Here is a 17,760-nt window from a genome sequence, read left to right as displayed (position 1 = left end):
AAAATATGAATGGACGTTGCATAAGCTTTTTTCGTAACCCGCTGACAAAACATTTATAGCTTACGACGATCTTTCTGGCGCCTCGGTCTGGTCTAGTGGTCGGTTTTGTTTGCTGCGAGATTATGATGTGTAAAATCCTTTCTATGTTAGCGCGTTTATGTCTTTGGCTGAGTCATCATTTTGCTATAGGGTGGTTAAAAAATTGCTTATATCACTCTTAATGCATTTTAATACTCATGAAACCTCTAAACTCAAAAATCATTCATTAAATCAGGCGGATCTAGGATACTTCGATAGGAAAATGATTACTTTTGGAAGAATAAAAAAATTTATTATAGTGAGGTGATAATCTAAAACCGAAACCACTAGAGTTCCTAACGCATCCTAGTCAAAGAAGATGCCAATAGCAAATTTCGTCGTCAATGTCTTTAAAAACTAATGAGAGTGCTTATCTTACACTTTTTCATGAAAAAAAAAAATTAAGACGTGAGTACTAGAGTATGTAACGAAAATGAAAATAATTTTATCTGGCTGTAAAAATGGATGGACTAATTTCTTGCAGTGGGTTGAATGTTTATTAAATTTCATTTCATATTTGTAGAGATTATACTAATCCTGAGTTATAGAGATTTGTAATTTTATAATATTTATTATTTAAATTTTTATGGCTTTGAATTTTAGATAACTACTTAAATATTTTCCAAGAAAATTCGGACTGGATTTAACATAAGTCTTTATTGTTCCTTCTTTCAAAAATTAGTTGATATAATCTAAAAGTATTGGCTACTAAATACCCTTGCCTTGCTTTGCTGTAGTTCAGTAAAAATGTATAAAAATTGAGCAAATATTCTTGTTTCGTACCAAAGTTACAGAACCATGCGATTGGGAAGGTATTCCTCAGAATGCATATTTACTAATAATATAAATTTCAAATTGTTTCTATCTATCTGTTTGAATGTCTGTCTGTCTGTAACATTTTCATTGTTTGATCAATTTGTATGAAAGATACAATGATAACTTTCAACCCAGAGACAGAAACCCAGAAAATATACTAAATTAATCAAATCAAAGAGTATGTACCTCTATCTAATCATCTACTTAGTATTTAATCATCTTAATCATCATCAAGACCAATCTGTCACCGGCAGGTCTCCCTCAGTATGAGAAGGGTTTGGCCATAGTCAACCACGCTGGCCAAGTACGGATTGACAGACACATTTCAGAACATCTTAATATCTTGTAATGACATAAACATACCCTGTTACGAGTAAACATGAGTAACCTTTTATAAATACATATCCCCATTAAATATTAAATATATATTTTGTGTGTGAATCATGCTTTACGTAATATTATAGCGTCCTCAAACTTACGTGGCTTTACAACTAATCGTTCGTGAAACGATGCCAGTGTAAGGCCGTGTGCTCACATCATTCACGACTGTCTTATGTAATGCAATTATGTTATTATAATATGTAATACCAAACCTAAGTTTTGTTCAGGCGAAGGATGATATTATAAAAAAATGTAAAAGAAGAGGACGAAATATTATATGCAATGTAGAGTTTAAAAATCGTCGATAGGTCGATCGATATTCTAACAATAGTTAGAATTCTTACATCATCCCTAGTGACATTGGCTAGATTTTTTTTGAAAAAAAAAAATGCAATATGGCGCCAATTTCAAATGTGAAAAATTATTCTATAATCATTAACTTTGTTCATTTTTATACACATGCCAGCTAGCAGTGCAAACCGTAGTCGGGTTTTTAAAATACTTCAAATTATTTGTTTAGATCCTTATGAACTGTCGTTATCTTGCGACTCCAAAATGCTTTTTTTAACAAAAAGTAAAAAGCAGTGCTTATTACATTGGATATTTAAAAAGCATAAGACAGTCAGTTTTTTGGACGGTCTTTACGTGTGTACTTACCCTACGCGTGTCTATTCTTTGTTAATATTTCGTAAATATTTATGTGCACGAATGCACTGGCAATACGTTAACGACTTTTTAAAGAGAGCAGTAAAATATTGTGTCAAAGCTATAAGAAAAACTCATGAAAAACGACGATGCATGTGGAACATTTTTCAGTGCAAAAAATATGGAAAAATTTACAGCTGTTTAAATGTCTCATTACTAAATCTTGGAATGAAAATAGTTGTTTATTGACTTATCGTAAGGTCCAGACTCACTTTTTATCCGTAGATGGCCTCGTGGTCAGAGGGGTCTCAGTTGCTTTCTGTAGGTTAAGGGTTAGGATCCCCATATTTGAGTTTTTTTGTACAAGTTATAATATTATATTACATTGATGATGCCTGCAACTTCGTCCGTGTTTTTAGGTTTTACAAAATCCCGGGGAACTCTTTGATTTTTATATTAAGTTATAGTTATTCTTGCGGGAACTTTTTAGTTTTCCGAAATAGCATGTGGTAGAGGTATGTGATAATTCAGGGGCATAAGCTATTATTTTTTCAAAACGCCCAATCGTTGCGTGAAGGAGTAATAAACTTTGCAAGCGACTATGGACAGAATTAAAAATTTCTACTCTAATTTTATAGTAGCTATACAAATTAAATTCCTTCAAGATAAATCAACAAGAGACTCATACTTAAGAAACTAAACACATTTCTGAGTTACAACAATACAAGTCGAACACAAAACCTCCAAAGTCCAAACTGTGCCAAATCAGAATATCTCATTTTTATTACATTTTCGTTATGTTTTATTTACATCGCGTTCGCACTGGCGCCGAGTTTTTGACAGTCGGCTCCTTTGCTGATCTCAAACTGTCAGAATCTAATTACCAAATATGGTCACTCTATTTTCACATACCGAGACCCTTATTTCCATGGATGAAGGTATGTTTTTTTGAATCTAAGCTGTAAGGAATTTTGCAAAGTTTTTGCGGTCCAATCTTTATAGTAGCATCGTTTTCTGGAGGCATTTACCTTTTTATGTCCATACTCTTGGTGGATATCGTGACTTTGGCTATCAATAAAAATTTTCTCTCCCCCGATTTGTTTTCTGACGAGGTTCTTGGTATCGTGTGTAAGCGCTGTTGTCTTATAAGTAAGGAGGACCAGGATTCGATTCCTGGCAGGGGCAACTTGGGAGTTTATAATATACTAGCTGATGCATGCGACTTCGTGCGCGTGGATATAGAGTTTTAAAAATTCCGTAGGAACTCTTTAATTTTCCGAGATAAAAAGTAGCCTGTGCCCAGTGTGTGTGTGTGTCCAGGGTATAGTCTATCCCCATTCCTTATTTCAGCTAAATCCGTGTAGTAGTTTTTGCGTGAAAGAGTAACAAACATACACACATACACACAAACTTTCGCCTTTATGATATTTGTGTGAAGTGTGATATTTTTGTTATATGTGATTCCCTTACTGGATTTAGGAATTTCAATTTCCTGTGAATATAGATTTTCCGAAACCACGGACAGACACGTATGATAATCTTCACATTAGTGAGCGGGGTGTTAGGTCAGTGAAAAAATGGCGCCACAACCGACAAGATTAATGACCTATGCGGGCTCGTTCCAGAGATCAATATCGATTATATTGAAAGTGAAACCAGTCGATTAGAACTTTGTTTTGCATACCCGCCAAAAATGTGTTTTAGAGGGATTTTTTAGTATTAAAAATTTTAGCCCAAATGTTTTTTATCACTGTTGTTATTAGAGTTCTTAGTTCAAACTCTTATTTTTTCAAAAGTTTGGTAGAACAGTTATTTTTGTATTCTAATTATGAATAGGTAGGAAGATAGGAGGTATTGAACTTGACTTTTCTATTAACACCTCTATTTTGAGTCAAAGTTCTCGCAGTCATAAGATACAAACATTAACAATTTGCAATAAAAAAGTATATGATGATGAGGATATCAATTTTGAATAAAGTGGCGTGATTTAATTAAAAAATAACTTTGACTTTTATAGTCAAAGGTAAGTAAAATTGCTTTGCGTACCTAAAATATGTTATGTAATGTCTAAGAAAATATTCTACAAAACAATTTATAATTACATTTTTACAGAGCATAAGATAAAAACTCGTACTTATACTTTTTGAATGATTGCTTGTGACAACCCTGAAAGCAAATGTGATTACCGTTTGCAAGACAGTGCAAATGCAGCTCTAGTGAGGTGAATCATTGTAATTATTGCAATATTATGACACTGACATAGTAGGCCCCATATTTTTACTCTCTAGTTTTGATTTGGATTTTGTTCTATCATTACCGGAAATTTCCCAATTACCATCTATTAGAACCTGGTACATTTTTAAACGTAAGTAGGCTTTCTGTATTTTGTTGTAACTTTGTGAAGTGAATTGTAAGAGCCTGAACTGAAAAAAAAAGCTATGACGGAATGGGAAGTTAGAGATGGCTCAAAACGGAGAATGTTAAGACAAAGGAAGCGTTGGGTTGACCGACATAAAGCAGTCAGCTGGGTCACTACTTGTGGACAAGAGAAGCACAAAACAGACTCATTTGGAAAAACCTGGAGGAGGCCTATGCGTCAGAAGACGCGTTGGTCGCAAAGGAACTAAAGTGCAAGATTTGAGTGTATTGTTATGTTAATCCAGGAATACAGGCTTTATTTATTTATTTAAACTGAAAATAAATGAACTGAAGTTACAATATTTAAAAGCAGTCGATATCACTTGCGGAATCTCCACCGTTTCATAATGCATTCGGTAATGGCACGTCTCTATTTGGCAGCGGCGAGCGGCGGGCGGCGGGCGGCGGCGCCTGCGCGGCTGCACAAAGCTCCCCCGGCATTTATGTAAATGGTAGAATTCCGAAAATGCGCCGCACAAAAACAATGAGATGTCGAAAAAAGCCGGCGAAAGTTTAATTTTTCGAGTTGGGACACTTTTGCAAGCGGCCGGTTGGGCCGACCTTATTATTTTTGTTTTAACTTTACACCTTTTATGGATGGGAAAATGTTTGCTTTTAGAATGCGGTGAAACCAACGTGGAAACAGTAGTATTGCTTTCAGTTGTGAAGAATGTTTGCCATCGAGAATATTGCCTCCCTACTTCGCAATTATATACTAGGATATAGCTTTGTAATAGCTTCGTAATTATATAATAAAATTATTTACGTCTACAAAATATAGCATGTGAGTACTGTAATTTATACTATGGTTAGTTTAGCTAGTTTAGTTCAAAAAAAATATTATGGAAAATATGATTGTTTGTGGTAATAAAGCTTTATAATAATGGCTATATAAGTTCAACGGCTACTGCAGTAAAATAGACGTAAGTGCCGTCGCCCTGTTTTTAAATAGTTAAGTTTTAATCCAAAATACCACTTGATCCCAAGGTCTTGGCATCTTGTCCTTACTTGGCAACGTTGTTCTTTGACAAAAAATACCAATTTTTTGACAAATAACAACGTTGCTGCTATTTTCACGTAGGTAACTACATGGTTTCACGTATACGTAAAACAAACAGGTATACATACTAACGTAGATAACGTATACGTTGTCGCACGTAAGTATGTCTAGACAGATCGCAATCATAGGATGAAAAATAAATTGAAACATCATTGCATCAATAACATAACAATTGCCATTAATTCAGAGTTAAAAAACAAATCTATTTGACTTCTTGGCATGAATTCGATATGTTACCAGAATGCATTTTCATCAATTAATAATGTTCATCACGATTATCTTCATTAAAATTAAATTAAAATTTTAACTTTAATTTTAATTTAATTTTATAAACCAATTAGGGGCTAAATAAATGCCAGCTCTTGTTCTGATCTGGCATTTATTTAAGGTTAAGAAACATCTGATCATGATGAGATGTTTCTTAACCTTACGTCCAGTATCGACAAAATAAATTAAAAGTAAAAATATTTTTTACAAAGTTTTTACTTTTTTAATGTACTAAAAAGGTTTCTTTTTCTTTCTTTTTTTATTCGTTACGAGTCAATCCTTGACTGCAATCTCAACTAGGTAGGTGGTGGTGGTAGAATCGTTCCTGAAAAAAATACCTAGGTGTGAGTCCAAGCACGGCTATTTTATCATGTCTGTGGCAGTTCCAGTGTCTATCTTCCATCTCCTTCATCAGCTTTTTCGTTTTTTTTTAAAATGCTCATGAAAACAAAGCTAATGAGTCCAAAATCCAAATTATACTGACTTGCCAAATAGCATCACCGAGTTCCAATGTCCAAATCATATCTTTGTTTATTGCGAATATATTGTAGGTAGGTAAACAGTGGAGATGTTACAAAAACAAAAAGGGTACAGCCAAATTCTGCCTATAAGCATGCAATATTATGTTATGATTACGACTTATGTTTATGTTAATGCATGCTGTGACTGCCCGTAAGTGGAGTTGCATAAGAGCCCTAGACTTTAAGGAACAACATGTATTTAATCTAAATGTGTAACTCTGTGGGCGGTACTATAGTAAATAAATAAATAAATAAATGATACAACTTGTTAATTCATTTAATAGTGTAATAAGTCACATTAAATTACGATACATCCTCCACCTCCAACCTCCGTCATCAGAGACATTTAATGGTACCATAACCATCTATTATGATCTAAAAACGTGTCTGACAACTCAAACGAACTATAATGTAACAAATTAAACAAATAGCTAATGTTACAAATAAGCTACAAATCAATTTTAATGACAACATACGAGTAAGAAAAACCACTGCCTACTTAATAAAAAGGTTTAAAAAAAGTGAATGCGTGGGAAATAATTAAAATATTCCCAACGCCAATCGCCAAAATACTCATCATTAATCCGAAGGGGCGAAAAGCAAAACAATCCGACCCCCAACATGTTACCAGACGCATCTCTATCGGCGAACTACTAAATCAAAGATTAGGATCGGGCGCAGACACAACAAAACATGCAAAAGGCAACGGACAATAAAATTAAGATACGGTTACTGCAAAAAGGTACCCCGTTAAACCCTTGTCGGCGCTGCCAAACGGCCGAGGATTCCGAATTAAAATATTCGGTGCTTAATGTTGCTTTTCATCAAAATAGTTCGCCAATTCCACAACACAGGGTTATATAGTGTGTAGAGCCTCGATAGCTAGTCGGTTGAGGAGTGGACTGAATTCTGAAAGGTCGGCGGTTCAAACCCCACTCGTTGCACTACTGCCGTACCCAATTCTAGCATAAGCTTTACGCTTAATTGGAGGGAAAAGTCATGATTAGCATGGCTAATATTCTTTAAAAAAAAGTGTGGGTACTTATCTGTAATCTGTCGATAATTATTATGATCGTTAATATCAACCGATAGACGTCCATTGCTGGTCGGTAAGTTGTCTTGTGGGAACTTTCACACGCCACGATCTTGCGGCCGCCTGAACTTACTGAAAGGAAGGACGTTCGACGATGCATAGACGAAAATCTTTTTAACCCCCGACCCAAAAAGAGGGATGTTATAAGTTTGACGTGTGTATCTGTGTATCTGTCTGTGGCATCGTAGCGCCTAAACGAGTGAACCGATTTTAATTTAGTATTTTTGTTTGAAAGGTGGCTTGATCGAGAGTGTTCTTAGCTATAATCCAAGAAAATCAGTTCAGCCGTTTGAAAGTTATCAGCTCTTTTCTAGTTACTGCAACCTTCACTTGTCGGGGGTGTTATAAATTTATAATTTACACTTGTTCTTTACTGTAGTGGCTGTATACTCTGTATAAACATGAAAGGGAACATAGTACTTCTTCATATTTTATTTTATCATCACGATCAACCCATTTCCGCCCCACTACTGAGTACGGGTCTCCTCTCAGAATGAGAATGGTTCAGGTATGGTTGGTTTCAGAATGGTTCATAGTCTGCCATGCTGGCCCAGTGCGGATTGGCAGACTTCACACACCTTTGAGAACATGGAGAACTCTCAGGCATGCTGGTGAACTGCCTCACGATGTTTTCCTTCACCGTTAAAGCAAGTGATATTTAATTGCTTAAAACGTGCATAGCTGAAAAGTTAGAGGTGCGTACCCGGGATCAAACCCACGATCTCCGATTAGGAGGTGGACGTTCTAACCACTAGGCTATCATATTTTGTTTAATAGCTGGATATATTATGGTAAGGATAAACTTGCGTCTGCGCCGCGTCTCTCTCTGCAACTTCTAAATACACCGTTACAGGGTAAAGAAAAAATGGGGCCAATTCTATCCCAAGTAGGTATATTTATATAACCCGTTTGGGTAACGGGCCGCCGCGTATGAATTAGGATCTAGGTTGCCGCCTAGATACAGGCACTATGAGGTCGCGACCTTGACATTTTAGCACCCATTGTTCTGAAGGATGACAGCTTCCGAAATAAACAATGACTTCTCAAAAGATCTATTTTAGAGTACAAAGTATAATTCTATACCTACCGTTAAATATGCTACGTTTCTAGTTTTAAATCCTGAATTTGGTTCTAAATTAACAATTGTTAATGTTACACTTACTTAAATAATAATAAATAATGAGCGATAGTGCATCCGAAAGAAAAACGCACTTGCCTCAAAGATGCCTGCGATGCACTCTTCATTTGAAGACTAGCTTATGCACGCGATTTCGTCCGCGTGAACTACACTTTCAAACCGCTATTTTGCCCCCTTAGGCGTTGAATTTTTAAAAAGCTTTCTTAGCGACAGTCTAACGTCATAATAGCTATCGCCATGCGAAATTTCAGCCCGATAAGTTGAAAAAAATTCCTAAATATGCCTTGCTGGTAATCGAATTGTTCTTGTGTTGTCTTTAAACTATATGGCAAAGTAGAAGAATTGCATTATAATCGTTACCTCCCAGGTGCAACTCAGATCGGCACAGATACTGTTAGCGCGGGATTTGTATGCAAAAGGGATCCCCTTTCATTTTCATCAGACTGTGCTTTGTATGCACTTCGCTACGCGGTGGTGTTGCCGGTGGATTCCTTTGCTGGCATGCAGCTACGCGTCTAAGATCATCTTTAACGTTACAATATTGCTAAAGTAAGCGTAAAGCGTAATAATAGCCTGGTGGTTAAGACTTTGACCTTATATGGGTCGGGTCACCTTTAATTTTACGGAACTATGTGCGTTTTAAGCAATTAATATCACTTGCTTAAACGGTTAAGGAAAACATCGTGAGAAAACCTATATGCTTCAGAGTTCTCAAAGTTCTCAAAAGTATGTGAAGGCTGCCAATCTGCACTGGGCCAGCGTGGCGGATGGTTTTAATCCTTCTCATCCCGACAAGAGACCCGTGCTCAATAGTGGGCCGGCGATAGAAGGATCATGATGATGATGATGACGTAGAAAACTATTAGGTACCTTTAATTTCTTCTTAGTAAGTTCTTGGCCTTGTGGGAGGCTAACCAAACCACCCTACCGGCAAAGCCGTGCTGCCAAGCGTTGGCGTTCCTGTACGATGCCGTGTAGAAACCAAGGCGTTAATGAAAACTGCCATACCCCTTCCAGGCTAGCCAGCTTCCATCTTAGACTAAATCATCACTTACCACCGGGTGAGATTGCAGTCAAGGGCTTACTTGTATCTGAATTTAAAAAAAGGATCACGTTCACAATCCTAAACTAATTTGACAGTTGTCAGACTACGTACAAATTGCACACAATTTGACAGTCGACAGAGCTGCAATTATAACATCTTCGTATTCGGCATTAATTACCCTTGCTGCTGAGCATTTAAAACAATGCGGCCACATTTGAATTGCTAAAGCGCATCATGGTTAGCACATTTAGATGTTTAACATTGTAGGGTCCCATTAGACGCTAGGTTTTGATGTCAGCTTTACCACAATCACTGTTGTGACTGACAAATTAATAATCATCGTCAGCATCATGATTAATCCATCATCCGCTCACTACTGAGCACGGGTTTTCGCTCAGAATGAGAAGGGTTTACAGTCTGCTACGCTGGCCCACTGCGGATTGGCAGACTTCACATACCTTTGAGAACGCATGGAGGTTTCCTTCGCGGTTGAAGCAAGTGTTCAATGCAATCAATCCAATAATCGGTTGGTCCTGCTCCTGATCACCACTCAAGTAAAATTTCTGTCCCATTGGACTATGAGAGTCAGGGAATAGTGCGTCTATGTTTGCGCTCACACTTGTGCTTTACATATAATTTCTTGGCTGCCGTAGTTGAAACTCTCCCAAAAGGACATCATATTTTTATCTGGATAGCTCTCTGCACCATCAGTCATTCATTATGATTAACGGAATTGACTGATGCAAACCTATCGTCTAATGATCGCCTTAGATGTGCAGCATTAGGACGGCGATGGACTGCAACTTGCAACTCGTCAGCGATTAAAATTTTTCGAGCAACGGTAACAAACGTGGGTGTAATTACATGGCCCTCAATTGTTTTTGCGATGGCCCATAATCGTCGTTAATCGGGCCACAATTAAGGCGATTGTATCGATTCGGGACGGTGACATGCCGCCGCGGCTTGTGAGGCCCAATTTTGAGGACCGAATCGGGTTATGGTGTATCCTCGGCGTTGTTTTTGTTTACTTACTCCCGTCTTCTTCTGTTAGGGTTTGTGTTTACAAACTTGAACTTTGAAAATTAGGTTTGATAAGAAAAATTGCACGAAAGATTGATTACCGTGCGGTTTCAATATTCAGTCTATCAGTAATCTTCCGATAGGGTTACTTAACAAAGTTGTTATTTGACAAAAAGTTCTTACAATTTTGACAAACAACAACGTTGCTAACTGGGCTATCGACAAATGATCAAGATAAAACTATAAGATAGATTGAATATTGAAAACAGACGTAGCTCACCGAAAGATCTGTACCGGGATATACTTACCTATCATTCCTTGTGTAAATTCAAGATATGAGGAGTAAAGTTTTTTAAAGATTCATTTTCTTATGAAATTAAGAAATTTTCCAGCTGCAAAAGGCATATTTTGAAAATGCCAACCGCCAGTAAAAACCGCGATTTTGTCCTTTTCTACCAAACGGTAGTCTACAATTTTATCACTGCAGGTGAATTTCATACTGCTTTCATTCGACTTTCATACAATCTTTGATCAATTCGACCTTCCTAAGAATGGATTTTTGTAAGAATCCTTTCTTAGCTGATGCCCATAATTCAAATACTATTAACTGATAAAATTTTCAAGTGCAACTATAGTGCATTACTCATAAGATCACCTAACAGTACAGCGAATCATGTACAATGTACATCCATTGTCGATACATATCCTCAAATTTCCAGCTCGCATAATGGAATCGCCATAGCTCCATTAGCATTATGGCATCTCTAATTACAGTAATAGCACCAGAGTCACCTTTTAACCCACTTGTTCCTGAATTCCTCGTAGAGGTGACTCGTACTAGCTTTAGATACTGTTCCTTTATACCGCCTGTGACAAATACCTGTGACAAATTTTATACTTCATCACAGGTATTTGAATTTGAAACTGTATCTGTGTAATATGTTAGGTATTATCGTAGGTTGTATTCAATAAGAAACAAAGTAGGTATAGGTAGCATGAAGTAGATAGTTTTTCAGTTTTAACTAGTGCCAAAAAGTTATCCAAAAATCTATTTTCCGTTATCTTTAGAAAGTAAAAGGTTTTTGGCTTGTATTTTGAGAGTATCTATGTAGCAACTTGCTTAAAAGAACTTAAAAGCAAAAAGTACATTCAAGCATCATACTAGCGACCGTCTGCGACTTCTCTCGAAGAAAACTATCCGATTTTTCAACAACAACTAATAATAATGTCGAAAAAAGTCGAAAAGTCGGAAAAATTGGGCCTCATTCTTTCTCCAGATTATTAAGGGAAGCTCTGCAAATTTCAGTTTTCTAGGTCCGATGGTTAGGGCTGGGCATTGACACGTCACTCAATAAGTCAGAACGTTTCTATAAACACCAGTAGCGATACGCGCGATACCAAATACCGATTACCAGTTCCGATATTTATACCGGTGATATTAATATCCCTCATCTCTATAATTCCTTACCATTGTCGCACAGGCTCATTGGTATTCTGCTCATTCTTTCATCACGGACCGCTGTGGTCTCAAGTGTTTCTATCTGCCATCCTTTTTCATTGCACACCTCATTTATATCTGCATCCTTGTCAAAATGATATGCCCAATTCATTTTAAAATCGGTATAGGTATAAAGTGAAATTTTGAAAACGGTCAAGGAAAACTGAAAATGTTTGGAGAAAACAGCGACATGTACTGTAACATAATATCGTCGTTTACCTATAGTAAAAACGAAAAAGTTTTGGAGTGTAGTTTGCATTTGAATATTTTTTTTAATATTTCATCAAATTCAGGTTCGAATATTTATAAACAAAAAAGGTAATATAAATTTGGAAAACCATGAACATCAGGATGAAAAAATCATTAGACTTATAATGTGTCTAGAACTTTTTTTTTACCTATTGAAAAAATAAAAATTCAATCACGATTTATTATGAAAAAGAAATGTTTTAATCAAAAATTAAATTTCAAACCGGTGCTTAAAATCTTCCGAAAAAAATTTAAATGCGGTTTTCTTTCGTGAACACTTTTTTTTGTAAGAAGATTTTCTTCAGACTTGACTATTGTCAAACACAACTTGACGACAATCGTGATTAATCATTATCATCATCATCATCATCATCATGATCAACTCATCGCCGGCTCACTACAGAGCACGGGTCTTTTCTCAGGGTGAGAAGAGCTTTGGCCATAGTCTACCAGGCTGGCCAAGTGCGGCTTGGCAGACATGCCCAATGGAAAGCAATGATTTGGAGCTGAAGAAGGTTGGAACATGCTTGCGTAGAAGATACGTATTCACTTTGGCCTTGAAGTTTTACATTCACAGTTTTCATTTTACTGATCGTTCCCAAAATATCACCCCGTGTAAACACACGGTAGCTCTCTTTGTATTAATAATCCTTGTGTAAACACACGTAAGTAGTGTATAAAATTGTCTTTCAGTACAATTGTTGTTTGCGTTAGAAATGTTTCGGTGTCTTTGATTCTTTGCTTTACAAGTATTTCCCGCTGGCTTTATTTGAATAGCTCTTTTTGTTTGTGAAACATACCTTGCATTAATTAAATTTGAATCTTTGACTTGATGGGTAGGTATTTAAATTGGTCGAATTCTTGTACTTAGGTACTCATTTTCGTACCGACGACGAACTTATTTCAATGTGTTTTAACAATACTCCACCACCACATAAAAACGTAGCACTTTTACTAACTCATTCCAATAAGTAAAATAATAAACGCTTTCTAAAAAATAAAGCCTATTATCAAGTAGTAGAGGTAGTAGTAGAAGAATTCATAGCCACGACCACTCTGAAAAGAGTGGAGTGCTATAATGTGCACGAAATTCGTAATAATTTATTATGGCTACCATAACTAAAATAATAATTTAAACAATAGTTTTTAACTGTGTATGTTTGAATTTGTTCTGGCTTTTAGCTATAACGGTCAAGGTGTTTTGGTAGCCTTCTTTCCGTGTATCTATAATAGGTACATTTCCCAAAAAAAATCATAATAAAAGAGCTTTAAAATAATATGAAAAATTTACAGCAAAAATTTTACAAAATAACCTTTTTCCTGCGCTTCTGAATCAGCGGGATTTTTTAATTTTTTGTTTTTGAAATCACTTTCGTCCTGTGAAAGTGGCTGACAACAGACAACTTGACCTCTAAACACGAGTCAACGAACTCTTAAAATATTTCCTAAATCGGTTAACGTCCCGGCCATCACGCAAAGTTCGCCCAAAATCCTGGAATCCAATTTCCGTAGAATGCCACTTGGTTCGCGAATCGCGACTTGATAAAAAATTGCACTACTTATATGCTAATAGCCAAAATACGACACAAAAAAGGTAAAAAAAATTAGTGCAACCTGCGCGGTTGAAGTAAAATTAAACGCGTGCGGGATTCCATTTTCAAACATGAGTCCGCTTTGAAAAAGTTTGTTATCGAAAGTATTAACGAAAAAATAATTACTGAAATAAGGAAATAATCGACTGTGACAGACGGACGGAGAAAGTCGCACCTTAAGGGGATGTTGGGACGGAACCCTTAGAGCTTTTAATCTATGGCACTACTTTAAAACAGCTAGAGAAAAGCACCGAACACTAAACCAATAATGGTATGTGGATGGCGGCCTCAGAACAGCTATTCTGTTTGGCGGCTGATTTAAATACGGAAAGTTACGTGAACGTTACTTTCCTCAAAAAAAAAGATCTAAGTTTCTTTCAAGTTTAGCCTAAAGAAGTTTTACTTCAAGATTTATCGTGAAAAAGAAATGTTTTAATCAAAAATTAAATTTCAAACCGGTGCTTAAAATCTTCCGAAAAAAATTTAAATGCGGTTTTCTTTCGTGAACACTTTTTTTTGTAAGAAGATTTTCTTCAGACTTGACTATTGTCAAACACAACTTGACGACAATCGTGATTAATCATTATCATCATCATCATCATCATCATGATCAACTCATCGCCGGCTCACTACAGAGCACGGGTCTTTTCTCAGGGTGAGAAGAGCTTTGGCCATAGTCTACCAGGCTGGCCAAGTGCGGCTTGGCAGACATGCCCAATGGAAAGCAATGATTTGGAGCTGAAGAAGGTTGGAACATGCTTGCGTAGAAGATACGTATTCACTTTGGCCTTGAAGTTTTACATTCACAGTTTTCATTTTACTGATCGTTCCCAAAATATCACCCCGTGTAAACACACGGTAGCTCTCTTTGTATTAATAATCCTTGTGTAAACACACGTAAGTAGTGTATAAAATTGTCTTTCAGTACAATTGTTGTTTGCGTTAGAAATGTTTCGGTGTCTTTGATTCTTTGCTTTACAAGTATTTCCCGCTGGCTTTATTTGAATAGCTCTTTTTGTTTGTGAAACATACCTTGCATTAATTAAATTTGAATCTTTGACTTGATGGGTAGGTATTTAAATTGGTCGAATTCTTGTACTTAGGTACTCATTTTCGTACCGACGACGAACTTATTTCAATGTGTTTTAACAATACTCCACCACCACATAAAAACGTAGCACTTTTACTAACTCATTCCAATAAGTAAAATAATAAACGCTTTCTAAAAAATAAAGCCTATTATCAAGTAGTAGAAGTAGTAGTAGAAGAATTCATAGCCACGACCACTCTGAAAAGAGTGGAGTGCTATAATGTGCACGAAATTCGTAATAATTTATTATGGCTACCATAACTAAAATAATAATTTAAACAATAGTTTTTAACTGTGTATGTTTGAATTTGTTCTGGCTTTTAGCTATAACGGTCAAGGTGTTTTGGTAGCCTTCTTTCCGTGTATCTATAATAGGTACATTTCCCAAAAAAAATCATAATAAAAGAGCTTTAAAATAATATGAAAAATTTACAGCAAAAATTTTACAAAATAACCTTTTTCCTGCGCTTCTGAATCAGCGGGATTTTTTAATTTTTTGTTTTTGAAATCACTTTCGTCCTGTGAAAGTGGCTGACAACAGACAACTTGACCTCTAAACACGAGTCAACGAACTCTTAAAATATTTCCTAAATCGGTTAACGTCCCGGCCATCACGCAAAGTTCGCCCAAAATCCTGGAATCCAATTTCCGTAGAATGCCACTTGGTTCGCGAATCGCGACTTGATAAAAAATTGCACTACTTATATGCTAATAGCCAAAATACGACACAAAAAAGGTAAAAAAAATTAGTGCAACCTGCGCGGTTGAAGTAAAATTAAACGCGTGCGGGATTCCATTTTCAAACATGAGTCCGCTTTGAAAAAGTTTGTTATCGAAAGTATTAACGAAAAAATAATTACTGAAATAAGGAAATAATCGACTGTGACAGACGGACGGAGAAAGTCGCACCTTAAGGGGATGTTGGGACGGAACCCTTAGAGCTTTTAATCTATGGCACTACTTTAAAACAGCTAGAGAAAAGCACCGAACACTAAACCAATAATGGTATGTGGATGGCGGCCTCAGAACAGCTATTCTGTTTGGCGGCTGATTTAAATACGGAAAGTTACGTGAACGTTACTTTCCTCAAAAAAAAAGATCTAAGTTTCTTTCAAGTTTAGCCTAAAGAAGTTTTACTTCAAGATTTATCGTGAAAAATGACGGAAAAAATATCCGAGTACGGAACCCTCAGTGCGTGAGTGTGACTCGCACTTGGCCGGTTTTTTTATAACTTACTAAGAAATAATTTTCAGAAATTCCATCAGAACGATGCGGGTGTGTTCAGTACTTTTATGTGTCGAATTCGTTGTTCGCTGTTTGTTCGTTTTTTAAACTAGAATAAAATCAAAGAGAGCCTTGCTCCTACCTATTACTTTATGATTGGAACAATTTCTAACAGCTACCAATTTGATGAAATATCAAAAAAATCTGCCCCGAGCAATGCATTCAAGATCGTTTCATGTTTCATACTAAATTTGATAGGTCATAATCGCCTCGTTGAATTCGCAGGATCATGCGAAAGAATGCGCATTTACATGCTAAAGTAGTTTTAGTCATTCCTTACGAATGACGACTCCAATGACGTAGCACAATTGCCTTGTAAGCGACAGGTGCCGGATTTGGTTTCCAGTTGGGTGAGTACCTAACTTGGGAAACCATAATTTAAAAAATTTAACAGCTTTGATAGTTCTAATAAGATAGATATATAAATCGCCAACTATTTTATAGCTTAACTAGATCCTCGCTAGACAACTGCTTAAAAAGGATAATACGTAACTACTAACTGCATACTTTTCGGCCAGAGCTACGGAAAGTTTGCAATTAACTGGCAAAACAAGCTAAAATGCGCCAGCCGCCCCAAGATATGATAACAAAAACATTAAAACATGATCAAAACAAATGTTAAATGTGCACAACTTGTACGTGCCACGATGATAAACGCATTCATCAATTTTACGGTTGCTACATACTATTTTTGTAACTACATTAATTATATAACGATTAATTATAATTACGTACACAACAATTACAATTAATAATCGTGCGTTAAATTCAATTTTAATTAATTTTCCATTTTTATTATTTAGCTTAATTATGACGCATTCGAGTATTTTGTTGTATTTTTTATTCATAATACACACACTGGACCACAAAATACATAGGCGTGAAATGGAAAAAAGCTTTTTCGTATAATATTTCTGTTTTTATAGTAGGTACTTCTGTCTTCACTGCTGAGGACTATTGGCCCCATCCATAATCACATAGTAGAAGGGATTTTGTTGGGATAGTAAAACAATAATGTAATCAAAAAACATCAGAATTTTTTTCAATTAGTTTGTAGGTACCATAACTTGTAGTCTGTAAGTTAACTATCAGTCTAAAGATGGTGCCACCAAATTAACATGATTTTTTAAATTAAAATCGTGTCCTTAACAAGGTACCTACTTAGTTTAGTTGTAGCTCAGTTCACGACGGTTAGGGAACTTCTTAAAAAACGTCTAATGGTTATTCTAAGGTCTAAGGCTTCGACGTTACTGGCAGGCGTCAAATATATTTGACGTAGCCCTATTTTTCTAGTATTGTACGTGACCAAAGCTAATATTTGACATATCGTTGATTCAGTATCAAACTGAGAGTTCCCTCACTCTAGTTCACTCTGATTGTAGTGTTTAACAGGGCTCTCTCCGTCACTTACTCCATACAATCGTAGTCCCAATTTCATTTGAATATTAAAGCAAACAAAGTTCATAAAATTTTGCAGACATATTCTAGAAACTAATATCTGTGCCTGTGGTGTTTTAGATTTTGCTAAAAAAATGTAGTTTTAAAATTACAGGGGCTCAAAGATT

General features: G+C 36.1%; 1 protein-coding gene across 2 annotated transcripts in view; it reads left to right on the top strand.

The window, feature by feature from the left end:
• LOC123866736 (pro-neuregulin-2, membrane-bound isoform) overlaps positions 1–17,760 on the top strand; it is a 93,000-nt gene that overhangs the window by 52,357 nt on the left and 22,883 nt on the right. The gene's annotated exons all lie outside the window — the stretch shown is intronic.

Source organism: Maniola jurtina, chromosome 7 (genome assembly GCF_905333055.1).
Source record: "Maniola jurtina chromosome 7, ilManJurt1.1, whole genome shotgun sequence".
Classification (NCBI taxonomy): Eukaryota; Metazoa; Arthropoda; class Insecta; order Lepidoptera; family Nymphalidae; genus Maniola; species Maniola jurtina.
Note: the sequence above shows the minus strand (reverse complement) of the source record. Positions and strands in the feature narration are given on the sequence as shown.